We start from the raw sequence: 26,187 nt of genomic DNA on the forward strand, positions 1-26,187 counted from the left end.
AAGCTGCTTCGCATCTGGCCTGAAAGTAGGGAGATACTCCTGAATTATTTGGGTGAATCCCATGTTAACTCCTGAATTATTTGGGTGAATCCCATGTTATCATGTGGGTCCTGACCCGTGGAAGAGGGAGGCAGCAGAGGGAGAACCAGGGAGGTGACCGGCTGGGACAGATGTGACCTGGCTGTGCCAGCTTTTATGAAGGAGAATGGAGCCAAGACAAGGAATGGGGCCGACGTCTGTTAGCAGCAAAGGACAAGGACTTGGATTCTGCCCTGAGCCACCAAGAGGGACGCAGCCCTGCAGATGCCTCATTTTAGTCGTGGGACCCACTGCAGACTTGCAAACTCCAGAACAGAAGACAACGGATTTGCATGGATTTAAGTCTCTGTGTTTGTTATAGGGACTAGGACACAATACCGACCGCTCAGAGTGAAGGCAGGGAAACGCAGGGGCCTGAATGCTGTGCTCTGCCTGGCACTGCGCACGTGGCAAAGGTTTAAGGTTGGACCCCGGCGGGCTGTCACCTGGATGTCCCAGCCCTGTGATTTTCCTGACCTGACAAAACGTCCCCATTCCAGCTGGTGGTTCTTTGCTCTCCCCATGTGCCCAGGCACTCAAGGCTTCCCTGGGTTTCCTTTGCTTAAGTCCCTGCTTCCTTTCAGGGGGGCCGCTTGAAAAGAGGTGCTGTGTGGGTCACGTTTTGCCCACACGGGAGAATGCTTGCAGTGCCTTTTAGTTTCAGAATGTGGGTTTTCTTTCTTCCCGAAGCCAGCCCTTTCTAATGCTGCTCCGTTTGGCCACTCCTCTGTTGGTTTGCTCGTGTCACTTAGATACCAGCACTCCCTGGCCCCAGCCTGCAGGTCTCTTTAACACAACGTGGGAGGAGGTCGGGCCCCCACCGTCCGGGGTGAGTGGGCAGCGCTCAGTACAGCTCTCTCCCAGGGACGGTGCTTCCAGCTCTTGCCTGGTGGCCAGCTCCCAACACCTCCACACTCGCTGCGGGAGCATGCATTAAGAGCGTCTAGCCAGGTTTCAGAACCATCATCGAGAAACAAAATTGCGCTAGTCTAATCCCTCATTTAGGGATATGCTTCCAACAAAACTTTCATGCTGATTTCATCATGTGACAAACCAAGGTTGGGATTTCTGCCCATCAATCCGTTAATTGAGGAAAGAAAGGAAACACCTCTCACCTGAACAGCCTAGATAAGCAGCGTGTTTTCCAGTCGTTTCCTGTGTAATTGCTTTATTGCTGCAGTTTTCCTTGATGGCACGTTTGTGATAATTGACGGCGTAAAATCTTTGGCAGCATTTCCCAGCTGGGTTGGCTGCCTTCTCCTCAGCCTTCCTATAGCTTTTCATGTAATGTTGGCTTTAAACAAAGTCTAAACAAAAGGTTTGGAAATGACCAAATTACAAATACACATTTAACAAATCTAAGTTAAAAGTTAGAATTGTATCAAGTCTGGATGGCTGTAGAAAGCTATAAGTTGTCTTAAAGTTTTGTGTGCAGAAAGACACCTGCAGGCCTTGTCAAAATACAGATTCCTGGGCCTTGCCTCCTATAATGGCTGCTTGTAAGTGTGGTGTGGGGCCTAGGAATTGCCACCAATCCTGGTGCATTGATGCACAATCCCCCTGTGCATTAGGGGAAATAATTCCAGGAAAGATAAGAAAACTACCCACCCTTAGCACATATTTCTTACCTTGAAGCGCACAAACTACTCGATCCACAAGCACAGACAGGGCTGGGCTTTATCAGACATCTGAGTTCTCGGGTCCTTGCCAATTCATAGCCATCGATTATCAGTGGGGGGGAAAAATGTAGATTATTCATATCACGTAGGGAATAGAGGAAGCATCCCAAAACAGAGAGGACATGCTTTGCTGGGCGGTTTCTTTTATACCTGAGGACATGCAAGCTGTGCAGGGAGGAGGTGGCTTTGGACCCTGGAAGAATAAGGAAGCATTAGGACAGGTGTGGATGGGGGTTCAGTGACGTGATATTTAGGCGAGGAGATCCAAGGGGTCATGGTTCTGCCTTCCTCACCACCTGTCTTCCTGAGACAATGACCAGTGTGAAATGAGAAGTAAACTCCATCACTAACTGGTGCTCTGGTGTTGGTACTTGACCTCCCTGGGCAGACCTGTCTGCAAAGCTGGAGTGAAGAGAATGGTCAGGTTCAATGTCCACACACAGGATGTCTGCCCCCGCGCACCTGCCCAGCCACCAGCAGAGCCTGCCTTAAAATTCTAAGAGCTCTTGAGTACCACGTTCCAGAATGACCACGTGTCCCACTCTGACGGGACCATCTCGGTTTACGGGTGCTATTCTGGCTAAATGGGAATAGCTTCTACAACGTATCCTAGTGTGGATGATAGATATGCAGTTACCACACCAAGCACCCGTGTGAAAATAGTAAACCGGTCTCATCCTGAGAACTCCGTGAACATGGACTCAGGAGGTCAGGTTGGAAGGACTCTCATGAACATTACGACCTATGGATGGATGATTACCCAGCATGCTCCAGTCCAGGTCCCAGTCAGCATCCTCGGGGCAGACCAATTAGCCAAGCATCCCCTCTTTTGGGGAAGGAACAAAATGGTGATAGGGAAGCGTCTCTTTCCAATTGTTAGTCATCATCAATGTGACACGAGTCCCAGAGGTGCCTGACATGCCCGTAGGATGGCAGCTTTCTTAGGAACTGTGGGTACCTAGCATTTCCTTCCTTCTCCATAGCAATGGCCTCAGATGCGCTGAACTCCAAAATCACTGTTTTATCAGCGTCTCTGCTGTCGTTGCCTTACTGTCCATGGCGATAGGATGATAACCATTGGAGGGCTCCGGGATGCACATGAGAGGTGGTGTGTCTCAGAAGGTTCCAAGCCACTGGGATTTTCTCCCACGGCCATTACAGCCTTCAACTCCATGCTGCAGTTAAAGGTTGGTACCTCTGATGTGCCCTGAAAGTCTAGGTAAAGGGCGCTGTTGGTTTTTGTTTCCAGTTCTAACCCTGGCCCCTTTCCCAAGAATTCATAGTTGGAGTTCATGGTGACGAGCCCCACAAGTCTGAGTGACAGGGTTCCTTGTCTGAGGAATACTGACCCTAGTTTATTAACCAGCTCATGGGGAACTCTTCCTCAGGAAACTTTCTGTTCCTGACGCACGGCTGCCTCTGCAGGCTTTGCTTTCCTGTGATTGGCAACATTGCTGATCACGTCCGATTTCTAGGGTGAGGTCATTTAAAAGTGAGCTTTGGTTCCTACGGCTTCTCCTCAAACTGGATTTTTTTGCTTTGAAACCTACGTGACAAGAGGCAGAAATGACTTAGGAGATGCCTACATGCCTCGAATAGCATCACGCCTGGCTTCCCTCATTTACCCAAAATTGCAGAATTAGGGTATAGACAGCATTTTACCCCTGCTCAGATAACAATCTTCCATGGGTCTGAGGAAGTCATGTCACTGTTTGCTCAGGAAAAGCTGGTGTCAATATCTGTCTTCGGTGCCTCCACCATCCAGCCCTGAGGTAGCTGGGATTTCTGGGAGCCTCCCCTCCACTACACAGATTTTTTTTTTTTGAGAGGGAGGAAGTCATGATAAGAAATTATTAACAGTCTGACACTTGTTCAGGAGACCCTTCCCCACCCCTTATGTTAATTAGAAGAGGGAGGGACATTTTAATGCAGCCTCCTTCCTGTCCTTCCTAGGATAACAGCAATCATAGTAGTGTGTCCTCTGCATATCACAGAGCAAATGCGAACAGCAGAGCCTCTGGCCTAGTGGCCACGTCCCTTCTGAGAACCATGAAGATGGCGCGGGGACTGCCCGTTCATGTAGGTGACTCATGATGCTGCACCAGTGTTTTGTAGTCTCAGCCACCCTACCTGTAAGTTCTTGGATGTTTTTCTTCAGCTCATACTTTGTCTCCGCCCAGGGGTGAGCAACAGAGAATGTGCAGGTGGAGCCACACGTTGGCTGTGATGTGCCCCTGGTCACACCCAGGAAACACCCATGCTCCTCTGGGCACCTGCGTGAAGACCCCAACCTTTCAGCCCTTGGAACTATTGGGTTGTCGGAAAAATCGTGATGTATTTTTTCTGTTTTTCATTGCAAAAATGCGTCATAACTTTTCCGACAACCCAATATTTGCAAATATACTTGGGAAAGACCAAAACTATGTATGAACTCGCACGTTTCTTTGAGCACATATGACGTGCCAGGCATTATGCTCGGTGGTGGGGACTCGCTAATGGCCGGGCCAGACTCCATCCCCGTGATGTTCACTGGTGTGAAGCAGAGTAATGAGGGGTAGGGGCGTGCGAACTGGGAGGTGGGGTGGGACTTGCAGCCCGGCACTTTCCCAGTTTCACGACCTGGGGTTCAGGTGTTTTCTGGAGCCGCTCCAGCACCGGATACAGCGGGAGACTCAGGTGTACGTGGAGTGGGCCCCCCTGAGCAGCTCTCACCTCTAGCAGTCCTCGCTGAGTTAATATTCTGACCCGACAAAGAAGAAGTTGGCCTAAGAAGCAGGCAAGCTCTAGAGGAACTTTCAAGGCAGAATTTTTTCATCTGGAATTTTCTTGATGAATTTGCTGTGTGGGATGGTTCCAATTTAAGTGGGAAAAACATAAATTCTGAATCAGCACTAGTTTTTTGTTTTTTTTTCCACGTTGCCAATTTGGTAGGCAATAAAAAGAACTAATTTTTCAAATGTAAGTTATGTTTACTTTTACTAGTTAAATTGAAAACATTTTAATATTTGTATTATAAGCTTTTGTGCCATGAAATTTTCAGAGTGTGTGTGTATGTGTGAGGAGTGCTGCTTTGCTCATTTTATTATTGAGATATTGCTTTCCTGATTTATTGAAGCCCTTAACAATATCAACTCTATATGTTTCCTATGTGTTGCAAATATATTTTTCTTAATCTGTTGTTGGTTTTAAATATTTTATTATGTCCTTTTATGTACAGCAATTTAATAGTTTTATTTTATCATTCTACGTACATTTTTCTTTATGACTTCTCCCCATGGTATTAGTCTTAAAGAGGCATTTCCCATCCTGTGGTTAAAATGACTTATTTCCCTCACAGTGCTTTTAAAATTTTATTGGTAATATTTTAAACTTGAAATTACATTAGTCAATACTTGGATTAAGTACCAAACTTTTCTCAAATAATTTACCAGTTTCCCTAGTATTATTTATTGATAAATCCATCCTATTCCTCAGAGTTGAAGTCACCATCTACCATAGAAAATAATTTAAAAAAACGAATACACAGACACACACATGCACACACTTTGAGGTGGTTCTGTGCTTCTAATTTTGTCCCAGTGTTTTATCTCTATTTTGAAGCAAGTCTCAGAGGCTTGTAGACTCTCATGCGGTTACTATGTGTGGATGCCTTTAAAATTGTTTCACCGTTATTTGCTGACTGTGTGTTTATAGCATGGTTTTATTCAAAACACGGGGTGGTCGAGAAGACTATGCATACCTCTGTAGGTAGGGTTGACAGTCTGCTGACTAAGTTAATGGCAGGGACATTGGGAAAGGGGGTTGTTTGAGAGACATCTCCGAGTGAGAACTAGGAGATGGTGGTAACTGGCACATGTTGGGAGAGAGAAGGTGGAGCACAGGAGGAGTCTGAGGTTTGACCTGGTGACTAGTTCTGACATTGATCAAGTTAGAGAACTGGTCGCCAGGAGGGAGCTGAAACCATGGACTGGGCAGCCTTCCATTTTGCCAGAACATCAAGGTACATAAATTAGCAACAGTCCATGTTTCCCTAACGCCCCTCAGCTGTCAGTTTCTGGAATTATCATCATTATTAAAGTCATAATGGTTTTAATGAAGGTGTCATCCAAACTGACACTTTGAAAATAAAGTGTGATGATGACTAAATCGGAGGCTTGGCATGACCTTAGAAAAATGCTCCAGGAAACTTGAGAGCATCCCAATTACTTAAGGATCTCTGAGTCAGCCAGATGACTCATTCCATTCATTAGCTGAGCCTTAGAAAGATGTATTTGGATTGACAGCAGTCAGAGCTCAGGGCTCCCAGATGGCCCCACTTAGGCTACCACTCTGCTCTCTAGAGGAAACAGACCAAAACGCCCATAAATCCACCTATGAGTACTTTTCAACCAGTTAGACAAACAGCATATACCGACACCAGCAAACTGTAAGTATGGCTTGATTTACCTGATTGAAAATGGATTCAAACTAATTGCTCCCCACGAGTCATAGTAAGTGAACCGAGCTAGTGGTGTGTCTGGCAACATCCCAGGCACTTTCCGATTCTCCTGCTTCTGCCAATGTTTGTAGAGACTAAACATTTATCAAGACAGTTGCCTTCTAGGTTCAAATATGCAAAATTGCAACCAGATTTCTAAGCCGGTTTCCTGCAAAACGCACCCTTACCTGATCATGTTTTCCTGTGTGAGGGCCACACTGAGTGCTGCTACAGGAGGCACAGAAAGGCCTCGTGCACTTGGGGTGGAAACACTAAAGCCACCTTGATTGTTTCCTCCTGCACATTTGGGCATTTGAAGCTGACTATTTGGGTCCTCTCACTTCTTAGGTTTCAGGAAATGGGGTCGCCAGCCTCCTGGCCCAGGTGAGAGAGGACGAGAACACCTGATTCGGGCAACATGGACAGAGAAGTCGAGTGATTGGAGACAGAATCAGAAGCCATAGCCAATAAGGCGTGTGCATGGATTCGATGTGGAAGGTGAGAGAGACCCCTGGGAGGCAGGACTGCCCTGTAGACTCGGGGTGGGTGGGGGGACTGGCTCCACCGCTCCTGGGCTCTGGCGCTCTGAGCACGTGGCCTAACCTCTCGCAGCCTCCATTTCAGCCGCCTGACTTCTCTACCCCAAGGGTCCCTGTGGCCGCTGGGTGCTTCCTGCACAGGGTGCTCTTTACAAAAATTAGTTTCACACTTTCACAGTCATTTAATTTCCTTGATTCCCATGGCAACCCAGATGTCCTGGGTTACCACTGCATCGCTCTGTTCTGACAACAACAAGCCTATCCTCTGCCTGCCTTTGCCTCATCTCAGGTCCATTCTGGAGACCGCACTGGGAATTACTACCCTAACTAACGTTCCCATGGACAACATCCTTACCCAGTGATTCGTGGTAGCTGACTGTTACGCGTGTCGATGCCTAAGCCGTTCATTTTCCAGGGTGGGGCAAAGGGGGCTCTGTAACAGTGTTAGCAAGAGGCATGGACAGATGCAGTTGGCACCATAACCCAGGCTTGGGGCTGCCCATTACGCCCTTACCCACCGGGCCAGCCAGGGCGTGACTCGTGCCGCTTCATGTCCGCGAGAAAACCTTTCAACTAAGATGCATCAGCCTGGTACCTAGATGCTTATGTTTTATCCTTTCAATTCAGGGAAAGGAAGACACACTATAAACACACACACGCATGCCCTCGCAGAAGCAAACACATTTGCACACACATTTGTGGTTAGCCCTGATTTCTCGTATCACCTGTATCTACCCCCAATCTGTGAACAATTCGGATCTGCTCTCGATCCAAAGGTAGCCCACATCTGGCCAGCCTTTATTGCCACTGTTTTCTCTGCATCCCCGTTCATCCTCTCATTCGGCCATGCCTGCTGGCTTCTGTTCTTCCCTCTCAAGAGTTTATTTCCCACAGAAGAGCCACAGTGGTATTTAATAACCTAAGTCAAATGAATAGGCGCCAATGTCAAACCCTGCAGTGGACTCTCCTGATAGGAAGTGTAAATGTACTTTACTTACGCTGGCTTGGAAGAGTCTACACAGCATGATCCTTTGCATCTCCCCAGACTTCTGTCATTTTCTCTCTCATCCAGTAAACACTATTTGCTTCCTTCTTCCCTCCTTTCTCTTTCCTTCCCTCCCTCCCTCCATCCATCCTTCCAGCATTATTGTGGTTTAACTGATATGCAAATGACTGCACACATTTAATATGCATCTTGGTGAGTTTGGACATGTGTATACACTCATGATACCATCACCACAACCAAGGCACTAAACATATCCATCACATTCAAAAGTTTTCTCATGGCCGTGTGTGTTTTGGTTAAGAGGACTTCGTGTGAAATCTAACCTAGTGACATATTTTAAAGTTCACGAGACTATATTGTTAACCGTAAGTCCCGTGTTTACAGCAGGTCTCTGGAACTTGCTCCTTGTAACACAACAGAAAGTTTGTACCCAGCCCCTGGCAACCGCCGTTCTGTTCTCTGCTTCGGTGCGGTTGACTATTTCAGGTACCACATATAACTGGAATCATGCAATATTTGTCCCGGTTTTTCTCTTTGTTGAACAATCTTTGCTGTTTCTGATCTTGCAGTGTGTTTCACAGGCTGTCCCATCTTACAATATTCTTCCCCGATACTCGAATGTAGCTGTATCCTTGGTATTATGCAGACGTTGCTCAAATGTCACCTCTTAACTGAGATTTCTCTTATCAGTCTACCCTCTTCCCACAAAACCACTGTCACGTGATGGTGTTGTAGTTTTATTATAGTATTAAACTCCTTATTTATTTATTTATTTAGATTGATTGATTAATGATGAGTTACCTTCCCCTTACACTAGCATCTAGATTGGGTATCAGTGCCCAGAACAACATGTGTTCCAGCAGGAGGGATGCACTCAACACTCGTTTAATGAGTAAGAGGATCTGAACAGGATCATACACATTCATGCAGCCAAACCACCACCCATTTTTACAGATGGCCGAGTCGCCTTATCCTGATACAGGACCGGGGTGCCACTCTGGGGCTTTGTGTCTTCCTATCCCCACCATGTTTCTGTAGGCTTTGATTATTCTCCATAATAACTTCCTCATAACACTCTGCACTTAGGAAACAGTCTGTCTATTATATGTCTGGGAGTAACTGTTAGTTGTAAAATTGTATGTACTCATTTTAAGGCGAAAGAGAGAGGATGGCCCGACCGTACAGTTCGGGTTGGGGACGGCTCCAGGGTCCCATTTTCTGTGGCGTTCATCAGCCTTCCTCTTTAGTGCGTCTGCCGCTCCCCATGTCCCCATGCCACCCCACCCCCCAGGCTGATTCTGTCACTAGGAATTTCCTTTTATCCTTGGACACCCTGTGTGTACCCTCCACAGGGTTTTCAGAATGAAGGCAGCTTGTCTCTGTGTCATTATTGCATTGTTATCAAAAGTGCTTATTCATGTCCTAATCCTTAAATCAGTGATTTCTTTGGGAAACTCTAAGCGAATGTGAATATTGGCAAACACTTTTCAGTTTTTGGCACAGTCTCCATCTACATTCTTTCTTCAGTATTGCTTGTAATATCACTCTTTATTCCCTATAAGCTGGGAATGAAATTGTGGCTACTCGGGGACCTTTCCTTTAAAAAACTAGCCTACGGTTTGGTCTAGTCACATTCAGTCCAACCCAAACTGGGTCTCTGTGTCTGTTTCTTTTTTTGTTTTGTTTTTGTTCTTGCTTTTGGTGATGTCTCATGGACATGCAGTTTTATGCTAAACGTTGGTGACATGCAATGAACTTAATTTTTGTTTGCATTTGATTGTTTTTGAAAAATATGTTGAATTCCTTGTAGCCATACCTAAAATTGGATGTGAACTGCCTGTGCCTGTTAGAACTGAAATGGAGGAGGTAGGGGAAAGACAGGGAAAATATGGTGGTAAGCATATGGCTTCACATAAACTCTGAGCAAGCTGCAATTTGTTACATCTAATCCTGAATCTTTAAAGTTCTACACTTTATGCCATCAAAATGGAGAGAAGCACCCAGTTCAATTTTCTGTGATTTTTCTTTTCGTCTTGACCATGGTCCCTGCCATTTCAAATTGGCAAGAGAAATGAAAGAAAGAGAAAACACGGTGCTAAGTATTACTGAAATTACAGTGAATGATTTGGAAGCTGTTGAGATTCCATTACCTTATGCACAACATAATGAGTGTTTCCAGTTATCTGTTCATCTCTGAATTGTGCAGGCCCTGTGCGAGGCTCTGGAGGACTCAGTGGAAAACCATGTGAAATCCCGCCTCTGATGATATTTACAATTTCGTGGGGACACAGGCAGTAAACAGGTAATGCCAACAACATCCGATAAGTACTATGATATGGAACTCAGGGATGTGTGTATAGTACATGGGGTTGTTGGTTAATGTAGGTCCCTGGGAGGAAGTGACATGAGCTGAAAGTTGGAGAGAGAGTGGGGTTTAACTGCGGGGCGGGGAATGTGAGAAATCTGGGTGGGAAGGAACGCACAACTGTCCAAAAGAGACGCAGGTACTGTTATGTGTGAGGAAGCGAAAACGGCAGAACATGGCTCAAGAAGGGAAGGCCAGGGAGACCGACAAGGGATGGGCTGCATTTTCAGAAGGGAAAAGGTTACCCAACATTACAAGGGCTTGTGAGTCAGTTTAAAGAGCTGGGGTTCCGTTGTCTGCGGGCCATGGGAACCGCTGAAGGTTTTCAAGCTGGGGGAACACAGGCGGTTTACAAGAGTTCCTGTGCTGCTCAATTCCTTTGCCTCTCCAATTCTAGGTCTCGTTCGTACACTCCAGGGTCCTGGATATGTGACACGGAAGGCAGCGAAGGGTGAGTTGCTTTATGTCTGAGCCCCAGTGTCTTCACTTGAAAATGGGTGTTAATTCATGAAGTGCTAAGACTTCGAGTCGTGTTGTAATTTGAACAACGTAAGGGGTTTCATTCACATCACAGGCTATATGACAGTTTTTGGATGGATGACATGAGTCAATATATGTAACGGGCTAGAGCAGAGCTCACTGTGAGTGACATGAGTCCTGGCTGTTACGATGGGTGTCCCAGGGCCTTCTCCATGTCCCTTTCCGGCCTCTGCCTTCTCCCTTCTGGGGAAGGTGGCGCACAGCCTCAGGCCCCTCCTTAGTCCACAGGGCGTGGAGCGGCAGTGGGGGCGGAGGCCTGGCGCCTTCTCTCTGTCTCCTGGCACCACCCTATCTCAAGAGGAGCCTTGTGGGCACCTGCTGACAAGCTACCCCACCCACCCAACCCCAGCTCCACTCACAGCACCCCAATCCCTGAAAGCAGACCCTGTTGTCTACCCCCGGAGCTGAGAGTACATGCTCCTGCAGTGCCATTCGCCTTTGGGAGGGAAGACGCCTAGAACGTGACTCCTACAAGCCTGTTAGTAGGTGATAAGCTGTTAGGGATTTTAGAGATGGAGTCTCTGGACAGAGGTTAGAAGAAAGATGTGAGTTCTCAGTAGGTGCAGCCATCCATTCCACAATCCCGTGGACTCTTTGCTGGGTGGGCTGGGGCACAGCTGGTCAAGGATGGGGTGGGTCCCTCTAATGCGTGGGGGCCAGAGGCGGGACCCCAATGGCGAGGTCTATAAGCACCCTGAATTAGCGTGGTTAGACATATATCCCTCCTAGTCCCCTCTCGGCTCTCATACCCTGCCAACCTCAAGACAGAAGATAGAGACAAATTTAAATGATCGCCATGATGGGCAGCCAAAGAGGTGACACCCAAGAGACAGGAGAACATTGTGTCACCAAATGTCTACTTGTGCTTGTCTCAGTTAAGGCCCTGAGTGCTTTAACCACAGATACAGAGGCAGAAGAGGCTTATAAAAAACACAGTATCTTTCACTCAATATCTTACTTCTAGATTTGATAAAACCCTAATGAGATGTGTACAGGTAACCAGTTTTGCCAAGAACCAGAAGCCACATAGGCTCAGGAGCGAGACCAGCCAGAGTTTCAATCTCAGTTCTGCTGCTTGTTAGCTGATGAGGGTTTGGGTAAATTAACTTCCCTGAGTTTTAATTCCTTCATCTTTAAAAGTTGAGTTATAATACCTATTTCCTAATATTAGTAATAATACACACAATTGTGAATCTCAAGTGCCTATTACACTGTAAAGAGGTTGTCACCATTTTATTCTTAGCCACGTCCACCTGTTTCTTACCAGTAAAAGAGAAAATAGGGACCCAAAATATGTCACCCAGAATGCCAACTCCTTATATGTGGTCCCTTAGGCCGCAATCCAATTGTCTGTCCAAGTTGAACTCCTCAGATTTCTGTCAATATCCCTATGATTGCTTTCCATCCGTGCCCATCAGTCATCCATTCTTGGGTTCTCCCAAACAGCCAGTCCTACTTCATCCTCCCAGCTACGTCTTCCGTGAGGACAGAACCTCTTCTTGTTCAGGGACCAGGTTCCCTACTGCAGACACACCTCACCCTGGTGGGAAATCTCAGTTGCAGTCCATCATTACAGCTCCATTTCTATTTCCATACCTGATTTAAAAGTGGCCCATGGAATGCATCAAACCAACAGACCTGGAGGCCTTCCAGGGATGCCCTTGATCTTTAAAGGATGCGAGGCTGTGATGTTTACTCCCAAACATTTAGATGTCTGCGTGTCATGACCTGAGACTACGAATTACGTGGAGTCCTGCACCTAGCAGAACACAGGCCTGAGGTCACAGCCATTATGCTGAGAATGACAAAAAGAAAACATGGAAAGAACCAGACTTCTTGATTTTTACCCAATTAGGAAATGCTCAAACTCTAGATTTCTTGGTACACACACACAAATCTTTGCCTGATAAATCACTTTGGGTGGCAGACCAACAACATATCCTACCCTTTGATCACCCACTTGCCTCTCACTGAAACATCCCTTGCTTCTTTCTTAGTTGCTGAGGCCTAGCTTAAATCGTTTGTTCTTGGTTATTTGGGGGTTATTTGTTTTGTCTTCCTGATTTCCGTTCCTAACAGCTGCCAGTTTAAGCTCTATTTAATTAATCAGTTCCATCTCTATACTCCACTGGGGCAATGCTCCTACTTCCATTGTGAGATGATTGGTGAAAAGCCATTTCTAAGCTGAAATGTAAGGTCTCAGTATCACAGGCCATCTCATCCAGCTTTACCTAAGCAGCCCTAATACAGAGTCTGGCTTATGGTGCAAACCCACCAGCCCCCTCCAAAACAGAATTCAACCGGAGCCAATTAGAAGCACAGAGAAAGAAAAGCGTGCTGTTTGGATCTAACTAAGCTGGAAAGAGCACGGCCTCTCTTTCGCTAAAGAACAAAATCAAAGTCTACACCCAATTAGCAAGCTGAGGCGTTGAATGTCTCTCCTGTGAAAACGGTACAGATGGACATGAGGCATTTGAGCAGTTTAGTTGAGCAACATTGTTCCAATGATGATCGGTGACTAGTAAGCTTTTCGATGTTTAAGAACAACAGTCCATTTTCATTTTCCCACCAATTTACTAAACATTTGAAATTCTTCAATTCCTCAGTCCCTCTTCTCAATTCTGGGGTTACCGAGAGTGAAAGATAGGGGATTGGAAATTCATCAAGCAGAAAATGTCATTAAAATGTGTTTGCGACCATGGAGGTATATGCAAGTGAATGATAGAAGCAGAGGGAAAAATGGTGAAGTCAGAGCCTTTAAACTATAAACACTAGATGGAATAAGAAAACATTCATTTTCTTTTATACATGTGCTATTAATATTACTTGTGGGAGGGCTGCTTATTTAGACAGTAAATCAGAGTCAAGAGAATGGGGACAAAAGGCGGCTCCCCCTGGTGTCATTGTCCCCACAAGAGGATAAGTAACTCTAACGAGCTTTGTGAGACCCTCTCACATCTCAGAACCAAGAATGGGATGAAACAATCTAAGACATAAACTTTCTCCCATCTGATGCGAACCCGTCCCAAGGCACGCACATTCAGGATGTGAAAGGTTTACAATTTCAGTAGAACACGCCCACCCAAATGACCCTCGTAGCGAAGATTTCGGTGTTCTCTTTGCTACCTGCTCAGCTTCCTTTTTCTTCTTCTTTCGGGATGTCATCCAGCAAATACTCCGTGTTCAGATGGCCTTGGCTGTTCCGTGTTCCTGCTTCAGCAAGAAATGCAAGAGTCATTTGCATACTGCCTGCATAATAGACTTCTGGGAAATATGCTATCGATGTTTCCTTCGAAAGTATGTTTTTTCCTGCCATCTCGGATATTTGTTTTAATGCATCAGAAGTCGGAATCAGAATCATCAAAGGGACAGCCAGCCTGGAGGTGCTAGGAATCTTTGTTTTATACTTTTCACTTAATTGTTTTCTCTTTGCCACTGAAGCTTTAATGTGAGGGATTTGCAATTGTGATTACACCACAGCAGAGGTTTTTTTCCACTCTCCAAAGAGTGGAAAGTTACAGGTTAAAACACATTTGAACCCAATTCTTTGGCTCTTTAAAACCTGTCAAGAATGCCATATGGCATTTTTGGGGAAATAGTCACAAAATAGAAAATAATAATAACAAATTAAAAGCAAATAGTGTATTTGACATCCGGTGGTTTTGAAAATAAATGGAATATTTTCCATCCTGTAGGTTTCAAAATAAAGAATATTTTTTAGAATAAAAGAATAGGTACAACTGGCTTCTGCTGAAATCAAAGTGATCGTCAGACCAGTATACCAAGTGTATCTGTGAATGTAAAGTGTTTTACTCTAACTTCAGGTTTTGCTAAGTATGAATATGATGTAAAAATTCTGACCACCTCCATGTCAAATAGAGAGCACATTTTTTTTCTTTTTGATTATTCTCAAGCGACTATCCATGAAAACTGCCGCCAAGCAGATCATCCTAAAGCTCAGTAAACATGTAATGGACACCTGTGGTTGCAGAGTCCCAGGCTAGGTCCCGACAAAGCACTTACATAGAGCTTTCCTGACGTTTGCGTAAGGCAGATCCTATCCTAAGAATTTTTGTGGTAACAACAATCATTTACCCAAGTATCAATACAGAAGAACTCGATCAGCCAAACTAATTTGGATTGGTCCTCTGAAGCGTGCTGTACCGTTGACCAGAGTGTAGCCAGCACTCAGTCCTAATTCCCAGCTGGAGGCTGTGAGTTTCCAAAAGCATGCCTATTTCACGTTCGGCATTAGATGACTCAGTACTCAGCACAGTGAGGAAAAACAGATCACGTGTGGTGTGTACATGTGCTAAAGACGTGAAGACTTGCATACATACCTCACACCAGCTTCTGTTCTAATTGTTGCAGCGCCCCTTCCACAGCAGCCCTATGACGAGGCACAATTAGGTTTTTCTTTTGTTTTAAAAATGAGGAAAACAAGGCTAAGGGATCAGCCCAAGATCGCGAGGCCTGGGAGTGATGAAGCCACCGTGTGGAATCTGGCTCGCCGGAGAGCCCCCAGGTCAAATGTAAATTAAAAGTATCTAATGCTACTCGTGATGCGCAAGTCACGTAGAAAAGTTGGGAAGGGGAAGGAGTCTGTACTTCTAGCACCTTCTCTAGTTCAGACACATACACTTCCTAGACACACGTGTGTCTCAGATACTGTGCTAATTGGAAAGGTGAGTTTGTCTCCGTCCCTGTTCTCAAAGCACACGCGGGTTGGGGACACGTGAACAGACTTACATCCGGTGAGGAAACCAGCTCTTGGATGTCACCCAGGAGCAGGAAATTGTCCCCTGCCTTTGCCGGACTGGCCTCCGCCTTCCTCTTTTCCACCAGCTGCTTTCTGAGAACAGGACAGTCCTCAGGCAGGAAAGGTCCTCCTGGGAATGACACATTTGTTCTCTGCTTCATTTTGCAAACTCCAGGCAATTCTTAACGGTGCCCACGCAAGGCTGTCGCGCCTGTAGGGCGGGAATCGCCACACTGACCCAGCCTCCGGGGCCAAGGCGTGAATCGGTTAGCTAATATGTGCAGCCCGTTTGGAAATGTTAATGACTGAGGGCTTTTAAGACCGCGCTGTGATTTAATCAAAACACGTAAAACCAGAGAGCAGAACAAGCCATTCTTCGGAGCCCTTGCATAAACGGCTGGAGCCAAAGAGATAAAAACACCATTATAAACAAGAGGATGAAGTCTAAGCCAGAGCAAGAAATTACGACTTCTGGAGTGAGGGGAAGACCTCTGGCTGGTGTTCATCCAAAGGATGAGAGAGGGACTTACTTAAAGGAGAAGGGCGGGCCCTGGTGGAGGCGGCCCACTGGGTCAGTACTGATGGCAGATTTAACTCCTGGTGTGCTTGGCTCAGCCCAACTCCTCCCCTCCCCTCCACAGGAAATGCTGCCCAAGTTTCTTTCTATCCCTAGTTTCTGTCATCTATCTATCATGCATCTATCTATCTATCTATCATCTGTCATCCATCTATCATCTATCTCACCTACCTGCCTCCCTCTTCCTCCTGTCTCCCCAACAATCCTATTTGGGAACAAGAAAGCCAAAGCTAAAAGGAAAACTTGGAAATGTTTGAAACCCTTTACTTGGCTATTTAAACAAACCAGGTGTTTCGGGCAGGCCTCCAGAGCTCCCCCAACGGGCCGGGCAGGTTTACTCCCCACCCCCTTCCTCCAGCTTCGGCAAATGACAGGCTGCCGTGTTTCCGCCCTGTCTCTGTCCTTCCCTGAGTGCCTCTCCCCTTTGCCACTCCAATTTCCACTCAGAAAAACGCGTCTGTATGATGCCCTCAGAGCTACTCGCTCGGAAATGCCCACATTTCCTCAGCAGCAGCACTGCCTTCTGTACCCGCTGGACCCCGAGGGCGACGAGGAGGCACTCACCTCTGGAAGCTAGATTCTTGGTGAAAGGACCGTGCCTCCCTGTGTGCCCTGTCACAGTGACCGTGTGCCACAGTGACCGGCAGGGCTGAGACGGCCAATCAATGCTGTGGGGGAGAGGAGACTGTCAGGGGGAGGAGGAGGACGGAGGACAGGACACAGCTCCTGACCTAAGACTTGATCTTCTGTGGGGAAAATTGATAAAAAATAAAAAAATAAAAACTACTCATTATATTACGTAGCTTTCCCCGGAAGCTCTGAGAGACCCAAAGAGCTAACTCCTCCGGCTGTCTGAGTGATGGCAGAGCTTGGACATGCCGCCTCCCAGGGACAGTGTCCCTGAAAGCAGCAGACAAGGCGCCATTTTATCTGGATCTTGAAAAAGAAAGGACTTTCTATGCACAGACAAGAAAAGATGGCATCAGAGGCAGATGGAGGCACCCGAAGGCAGAGGGATGGTGGGGTGAGGGGTTTAACCAGACATGGGAAATAACAGCGAGGGGGGCGGGTGGGGGGTGGCACGTGAGGGCTCGAGGGAGAGGAGATGTGGGGAGATGCTTGTTTGGAGGGTCGTTTATGCCGTGTGATGTTCAGGCTTTTTACAAAGGGGGTGAACAAAATCAAAGCTCTCTCTGGACGACCAGAAAGCAAATTGCCGTGTTGCTTAATACTACAGGAAAACAAGAGGACAGAGAGCATTGTGAACTCGGAGCGGCTCTGAACTTTCCCACTTGAGAAGAACTAACTTGACTTCCGAATGGCCAGCAGGACACTATGAAGAACGCCTTCCCTACAAGGCCACTCTAAGGCAAAGGAGAATAGAGAGCGTCCACAGACAATGACAACGCGCCAGCGCGATCCGACCTGCAGCGCGCTCAACACATGGGGAAATGCATGTAAGACACGAACGGCGACACGCGTATCGTGGCAGAACTCATGAAAGAATTATAAACAGGACAGCATTTCAGAAAATAAGCGTTCACCAGAAGACACAAAGCGAATAGACAATACTTATTCATTGAATAGTTATAATAGTAAAAGAGTAGATAAAACTCTTTTGTCTACTAAATAGTAATAGTAATAAATAATAGTAAAAGAGTGGACAAAAGTGTCAGCCGACCGTCCCCAAAGACCTGCTGTCCTGGACAAGCCCACAACCCAGCCCCTCTGCTTACGGCCCTGCCTGAACGTTCCAGTAGAAGGATGCTGGTGTCCAGGCTCCTCTCACAGGCATTCATGATTGAGGAGCTAAATAAGGGGGGGACACTGAGAACCCTGGTCACCAAGAGTGGGTGCCCAGGGAATTGAAACAGAAGGGACTTACATCATTGTGATGGATATGTTGTCATTCATGTTGAAACGGTCTTCACTCACAGGGCCTTTGGATGGTGGTGCACTCAGTAAACCTGTCTGAAATAACTTCGGAAAAACTTACACATGGAAAAATGCCTTCCATTTTGGAGTGTTCAGCAGCTGTTTGAGGAACGCTGTAGAGAGGGGGCAGCAAAGAGATGAGCAAAACAGCAGAGGGAGAGCCAACAGCAGAGCAGTGTTGAGATACAGCCCAGGACGCGTCAGCTCCAGGCTTGTCCCAGTCCTGCCTCGGCGTCTCCGTTCACTTGGCTAAGTCGCGTCTAAACCCTTAACTTAGTCTCCTCAGAGAAATGAGAGCAATGAACCAAATGATTTCTTTCAGTAAGTCGTCGTTGATCTCAGCAAGATGGGAAGTTAAGTGGTGCTGGACAGTTTAGGAAAATCTTCAAGCGTACAGTGGGCCTTAGAGAAAAGCATGATGTGTGTGTGTGCCCGTGTGTGTGTGTGTGTGTGTCCATGTGTGTGTGTGTAGTATTTTCTCCCTTAGCATCTCCATCCTCGCTGACTGGACTGTGTGTCCAGGACAGGAGAACACTCTAATGATCTCTATGTGTCTCTGTTGCTGAAATGTGCAGAAACCACGTGGCTATCAGCAGCCATCTTTTCCCTCCTCTTTGCTTTGACGTGTCCCCTCGCCTCTTTCTCACTAAGAATCTGCGGCTTATGCCAGGGATCGCTGAGGGTTATTGTTCATGGCCGATTCTTCAAGTTCCTGGAGAAACTCACGCCAGTGATTTACAAAGCTGTTACTTGTCCAGAGCGATGTTTGCAGCCATAAAGCATCGTCTTGGAGGCGTGTTCGTGCTTCGCAGGTTATTTACTGCTTCCAGGGCTGCGCTGCTCCCACGTCCACACTAAATCAGGTGCCGTGTCCTGTGGATTCTTCTTCCTACACATCTCGCAGCTGTCTCCCGCCACCAGCCCTCTCCCTGTGGCATGGTGGCGACACCTTCATTCTTTCCATCCTGGACAAATGCTAGCAACTCTAAACCCTCTCCGCCATTCATCATGCCACCGTCCACACCGCTTCCAGAGGGATTGTACGTATCCCCAAGATGAAAACATCACCCTGCACAACTCTTCGCTAAACTATTTCGGGGACTCCAAGCTGCCTTAAGGAAATGCTCCAGATACTGCCAATGTATTTAAATTCTCAATTAGCAATCACACCCAGAGCAAACACCTAGCAAGAGTTAACTAGGCACCAGTGTTCTGAGTTTACATATATTAACTCGCATCAAAACACCATTTCTCGGGCCGGCCGAGTGGCGCGATGGTTAAGAACTCGCTTGGGATGCCAGAGGGCCCCGGTTCGGATCCCACATATGAGGGCCAGTGACACTGCCCTCTGCAGCTAAGATGCTAAACAACAGCTCAACCTGGAGCTGGGCTGCCGTGAGTCGCTGGCGACGGCGTAGGCTGCAGTCCCTGTGGCAGTGGGTTGCCATGGGCTACCGTATGTAGCCAGCAGCCAGCGTGAGCGGCCAGCAGCCAGCATGAGTGGCCAGCAGCCGCAGTGAGCGGCCGTCCGGAAGCCGGCGACTGATCTGCCTCACCCAGGAAGAGCGCATGATGGTGCCAACTTGGGCCAGTGAAGCAACGTCCTCCACAACTAGATTGAAGAACAAAAGGACAGCAACTTGTCTGTTCCCCTTCCCCCAATTCCCCAGCACTGTTCCCATCCCCCCAATTACCCAATAAAAATCTTTAAAAAAAAGAAAAAAAAAAACCACCATTTCTCTGATAAGGAAACTCAGGCACAGAAATGTCAAGTCATTCTCCAGGAGCGTAAGCCAGTGAGCAGGGAGCCGCAGTTCAAACGCAGGGTGTGACTGGAAAGTCGGTGCCTTACCCACTCAGTCACGTTCCCTCACCATCATTATAAACAGCTCTGCCTCGCTCTCCAGCCTCGCAGTCCTAAGCTCTCGCCACACGGCACACACACTGACACATACGCAAGCCTCAGGGCATGCCAACCTGTCCAGGGAGCTTCTCCTGACCCGGCACACTCTATATACGATCACCTCCTCACAACCTCATGGACGCCGTGGAACTTTCCAGGGCAGCGTGTATCACCTTGGATTTGACCTCCAACTGGGCCATGGTGTTCAGGTCTGGTTTTCTTACGCTGTGGGATTGCACGTGATAATGATTTGTAGAGCACGTTTGCATCGATGTTCATGAGAGATACCCGTCTATGGTTTTCCTTTCTTGTAATGCCTTTATCCAGATTTGGCCCTAGAGAGGTGCTGGCCTCAGAGAGTAAGTTAGAATCTATTCCCTCAGCGTCTGTTGTCTGGAGGAGATTGCAAAGAATTGGTCCAATTTCTTCCTTAAATATCTGATCACATTCACCAGTGAAATCTTCTGGGCCTGGTCCTTTCTTTTCTAAAGATTTGTCATCGTTTTAATTTACTTAATAGGTATAGCACTATGAACATCATTTCTGCTTATGTGAGTTTTAGTTGTTTGTGTTTTTTAAAGAATTAGCCCCTTTCATCTAAGTTATCGAGTTTGTGCATACGGAGTTGTATATAGTGTTCCTTCATTCTCTTTTTAATGCCCATGGGACTGATGGTGATGAATGCTTTTTCCAGATCTCTGATGTTAGTGGTTCTTATGTCTCTTTCTCTCAGTGAGCCTGGCTAGAGGTCAGCCACATTCAGCAATTCTCGGGCACTGCCATGTTAGCGTTCCCACCAGGGGCCTCTGCTCTGGGTGAGCGGAGCTCAGCGGTGACCCTCAGATTCACTGTTTTTCCCCCGGATTCCATGGTGATTTCCTTGCAGCCCCAGTTCCCGATGGGTCCAAGAGAAGCTGTGCATTTTCAGTTTCCTTAAGGTTTTGTTGTGGGGCCAGGTGTGATGTCTGCCAAGCACTGCACACGCTGGAGCTGGAGCTGGAAGGCGTACCTTCTACTTTAGGGGGGTCTGTGCCCCTCTCCTGGGCTATGAATCCATATCATAAGTGAATGTTTCTTAGAAAACATTCTGTACCAGAAAGTGGCCCAGCGTTGTGGCAGCAGCTTCAAGCCCACCAGGCCCCTGGCTCCTCTGACGAGTGTCATGAGTCCACCCCCAGCTCCCGTGTACGTTGCTGGTAGAGGCTCACACAGGAGATTTCATTCAGACAACTGGCCCTGGGCGGCCAGAGCTGTTTGTCTGGCAAGAGCCCCAAGCATCTTGGAGTTGACTTGCATAGCCTAGCAATCAGTGTGTGATTGTAAGCCCAGCTCTGTTGCCTTAAGTCAGCATCATCTCCACGTTAAAACTTATACTCTAGGCTTCTCTGTAGGGTCCTTCTGAGTCTGGGGACCTCACTGGGAAACTCTAATTTTTTGCTCTTCCTGCATTCTCTGATCCCACCAGCACTGTCTCACCTGCACCTTGGCTGTCTGGCTCAGCGTCTGCTTTTGTGAGGCTCGGTTAAGGTGAGTATGTGAGAGCCAGGCACATTTTTAAAATAAATTGGAGTTATGGGTCGAGATTCATTGTTTTGCATGTGGATGACCAATTCTCCCAGCACCGTTTGTTGAAAATACTATCTTTTCTCCATTGACTTGCCTTTGAAACGTTGTTGAAAATCAATTGATCTTATTAGTGTGGGTCTATTTCTGGACTCTATTCTGTTCCATTGATTTATGTGTCTGTGCTTTTGCCAATATGAGGCTGTCTTGATTACTATCGCTTTAGACTACATCTTGAAAGCAGGTAGCTTGAGTTCCCTAACTTTGTTCTTTTCCAAATTGTTTTTGCTATCTCAGTTTTTTGCTTCTCAAAATAAATTTAGAATTTGACTGTTGATTTCTTCAAAAGTCTGGCTAATGTTTTGTTTAGGATTATCTTTAATCTACAGATGAATTTAGTAGAATTAACATCTTGACAGTATTGAGTCTTCCAATCCATTGTAGTCTGGTTTATTTCCCCATTAATTTGGGTCACCTTTGATTTCTGTCATCCCTATTTTGTATACAAGTCTTGCATGTATGTTAGATTTGTGTTCAAGAGTTTTATGGTTTTTTATGTGTGTTTTTACCAATTTTCAATTGTAACTACTAGTAATAAAAATACAATTGATTTTTGTGTATTGACTTTGTATCCTATAACCTTGATGAACTCACTTATTAGTTCTCATATTTTTATATTCCACAACCCCCAAATTGGCTATGGCATATTTTTCTTTTTTTTTTTTAAAGATTTAATTGGGAAATTGGGGGAGGGGAACAGCATTGGGAAATCAGGAAGGGGAACAGACAAGTTGCTGTCCTTCTGTTCTTCAGTCTAGTTATGGAGGACGTGGCTTCACTGGCCCATGTTGGTATTATCATTGCGCTCTTCCCGGGTGAGGCAGTCGCTCAACGGCCATTGGACAGTAGCTCATGGCAGCTCCTGAAAGCTCACGCCCGCTGCCGGCCAGCCCACTGCAGCCTACGCCGTCACCAGCGACTCACGGCAGCCCAGCTCCAGGTTGAGCTGTTGTTCACCATCTTAGCTGTAGAGGGCAGTGTCACTGGCCCTNAGTCGCTCAACGGCCATTGGACAGTAGCTCATGGCAGCTCCTGAAAGCTCACGCCCGCTGCCGGCCAGCCCACTGCAGCCTACGCCGTCACCAGCTCCAGGTTGAGCTGTTGTTCACCATCTTAGCTGTAGAGGGCAGTGTCACTGGCCCTCATGTGGGATCCAAATCGGGGCCCTGCTGCTCAGAGCTGGTGTCCCAAGACAACTCCTAACCAACACGCCACTCAGCTGGCCCATATTTGTCTTTTAATACATATCTGTTTTCAATTTGCTAATATTTTGTAAGAGGATTTTTTGTTCATATTAGTAGGATATACTGTTCTGTAATTTTCATTCCTTCTAATGTTGATCTGGTTTTGGTATCTGGTTAATGCTGGCCTCATAAAATGAATTCAGAAGTGTTTCCTCCTGCTTGATTTTTGTGAAAGAGTTTGTATAGAATTGGTATTTTGTCTCCTCAAATGTTTGGTAGAATTTGTTAGTGAAGATTTTTGAACCAGTAGTTTTCTCTTTTGGAAGCTATTCCATTTCTTCAATTGTTATAGGAATATTCAGGTTATCTATTTGTACTTTATTGAAACTTATTAGTTTGTGTCTTACAAGTAAGTGGTCCATTTCATCTAAGATGTAGAGTTTTTCTGGTATATATTATTTGTAATAATTCCATGTTTTCCTTTTAATATCTTTCTTGCATTGGTGATAATCTCTCTTACAGTTCTGATATTGACAATGTGTGACTTCTATCATTTCTTTCTTGGGTCAACCTGGTTATGTATTTATCAATTTTATTGATCTTAAAAAAAAACCTCATTTTTTGTTTCATTGATTTCCTGTCAGTTTTTTTGTTTTGTTTTGTTTTGTTTTCAATTTCATTACAATCCACTCTCATCTTTATTATTTAATTTATTCTGCTTGTTTTGGGTTTAATCTGCTCTCCTCTTTAGTTTTATAAGGTACAAATTGAGATAATTGATATCTGATCATTTAAAAAATTAAAAAATTTATTTAAAAAATGCTTAAACATTTAATGCTTTAAATTTCCTGTAAACACTACATTTGCTACTTTTAACAAATTTTGCTTTCTTATATTTTTAGTTTGCTCAATGAAAAATATTTTCTAACTTCCCATGGGATGTCCTCTTTGACCACAGGTTATTTTTAAGTATTGTTTAATTTCCAAACAGGATTTTTTTCAGATATCTTTCTGTTATTGATTTCTAGTTTTATTCCATTAGGGTCAGAGAATATACCGTGTGTGATTTCAAATATTTTAAATTTTTACAAGTTTGTTTCACGGCCCTTAATATGGTCTTTCATGATGGGCATTTCATGAGCATCTGAGAGAATGTATATTGTGCTCTGTTGGGTCCAGTGTTCTTTAAATGCCCATTAGGTTAATTGATCGAACATGTGTTTCAGTTTTTTCTTTTCTTACTAATTTCCACCAACACGTTCTATTCATTGCAGAGATGAATGTTAAAAGCACCCACATATAATTCTGGATTTGTCCATTGTCCTTCTCTGTTCTGTAAGTTCTGTGAGTCATGTTTAAGGAAGCTCTGCTTTTAGGTCCATACATGTTTAGCATTATTTTGGTTTGGTTTTGCTTATTTATTCCTTTATTAGTATGTTGTTATTATTATGAATGGCCTTCTTTATTCCGGTAATAATACTGCTTCAGTAACCTTTCTTATGTTAATACAGCTATTCCAGCTTTATTTTGTTAGTTTTTGCATATTATATTACTTTCCATCATTTGCCTTTTAATCTATGTTGCACTTAAATTAAAAAATCAATGAAAAGTATTCAGAAAACTTGAAGAAAGTGAAAAGTTAGGGCATAAACTAGGAGTACAGTATAATATTATATATATTTTAGTATATCTATATGTTGTATGTATAATGTACCTATATATAATATTGCATAGCTTTGGTTCTATTTGTAATACTCTCTGCCAGAGTAAAGCAAACCCTAGCATAAAACAGTAATGCACTTTGAAGGTTCATTTATGATTTCTCCCATCTTTCAAATATGAACTTAATAATAATAAAAATAATTATAACAGTAATGGTGACAATACCAATAATAAAGCTGACAACAGCTACATTTTCTTAGATTTACTATGTGCTAGTAATAAGTTCTTTCCCTACATAACGTCATGTAACCTTCCTAGGACTCCTCTGGGTTATAGCTGCCTGTTAACACCATGTTGCAGCTTGTGGTAGGCAAAATTCCCAAGACGCTGCCTCCCCAGATTCTTTTTTTCTGGCTATCCAATCAAACCATGAACTAGGTACTGCTGTGAGGAGACTTTACAGATGTAACTAAGATTGCTCATCAGCCGAAATTAAGACAGAAGGGATTTCCAAGCAGAGCTAACCTAATCACACAAGCCCCCAAAGGCGTGGAATTTTCTCTGGATGAGGTAGGACAGGGAGGCGTAAAGGGAAGTCAGAGATCTGAAGTATGAGGAGTGGGTGCCATGGCAAGTGGAAGATGGAGAAGGCCAGGTGAGAAGGAATGTAAATGGTCTTCAGGGGGAGAGGGGCTTTCCGTTGACAGCCAGTGAGCTCAGGAAACAGACCTCGGTCCTGCAACCACAAGAATTGGGGTTTGCTGACACCCTGAAGGACCTTCAAAGAGGGATCTTCCCCAGAGCCTGCAGATCAGAGCTGGACCATCCAATACCTTGGTTTTGGCTCTGCAAGACTCTAAGCTGAGACCAGCTGAAACCAATCCCAACTTCTCACCTACAGGACTAGGATTTAGCAAATGGTTATTGCTTTAAGCTGCTCCCTCTGTGATCACCTGCTACACATCAAGAAAAAATGAACAAAGAGTTAAAATTAAACTTAGAAATACTGCATAACTTGCCCAATTCGGTCAGACTCAAAAACCCTTATATTCTGCCACTATACTAATGCAAAAAGAATACCTTTGTGTGTGTGTCTGCCATACATTTAAACTCCTTTCTCTTGTCTAAATGCCATGTTCTCTCTTTTTGTCATCATTACCAACTATTAATAGTTCTTTGCATATAGTTCTCTGAAGCATCTAGCACCACACAAGCACATAGCTGGCGTCCAAGAAAGGGAAAAAAGTCTCATTAAACTGATTTGAATTCTTAAATCTAATGCATTTCTTATCCCCCTCAGATTGTAGCTAAAAAAGATTTTAATGAAGCTTGCATAAATCAGAATGGCTTATATGGTCTAATAGTTAACCAACCCTTAATTGTGCAGTACTTTGAAATTTAATGACCATTATAGAGAATTCCATCAAGATTAAAATGAACCGGGGAGGATCACTAGTGAAGAATGAATTAGAACAATCCACATAACTGATGTCGAAAGTGGCATTTTTTGCTTCTACCCTCCTTTGGGAGATGTTGCCGTTAAGTTAAAATTGGGTCTATTGTTCAGTTTTTGATATTTTCTGTTTCCATTGTTTGCTGACTTGAGTTGTCATTTGCTGACAAATGGGACAATAGGTATAAATCAATCAAGGTTTTTCTGTATACAAGGACAGTGGGAGGAGAAAACAAAGGGTGGGGGAGACATACGTAATCTGATCTGGATTCTTGACAAAAGGGCCTTTAAAACATTAAAGAAGAAAACACAGGGCGCGTGCGCAACCACAAGAACAATCGATACCCAAATCCTTTTACTTTGTCGTATACATTGCCTCAACAACGTTCATAGAAACACTTCAAAAT

The 26,187-nt window shown here is 45.2% G+C and overlaps 1 long non-coding RNA gene across 4 annotated transcripts in view; it reads right to left on the reverse strand.

Moving 5' to 3' along the window:
- The window catches only part of LOC109387412 (uncharacterized), a 179,252-nt gene that overhangs the window by 65,965 nt on the left and 87,100 nt on the right, over nucleotides 1–26,187 (reverse strand). For 3 of the 4 annotated variants that reach the window (XR_002124987.1, XR_002124986.1, XR_002124984.1), the window contains exons 4-5: nucleotides 1,707–1,781; nucleotides 1,194–1,385 (exon numbers count right to left, since the gene is read on the reverse strand). The exons of the other annotated variant lie outside the window; for it this stretch is intronic. This is a non-coding gene — a long non-coding RNA (uncharacterized LOC109387412). The remainder of the gene's footprint in view (nucleotides 1–1,193; nucleotides 1,386–1,706; nucleotides 1,782–26,187) is intronic. 4 annotated transcript variants of the gene reach the window in all.

This window comes from Hipposideros armiger, unplaced genomic scaffold (genome assembly GCF_001890085.2).
Source record: "Hipposideros armiger isolate ML-2016 unplaced genomic scaffold, ASM189008v1 scaffold_157, whole genome shotgun sequence".
Lineage (NCBI taxonomy): Eukaryota > Metazoa > Chordata > Mammalia > Chiroptera > Hipposideridae > Hipposideros > Hipposideros armiger.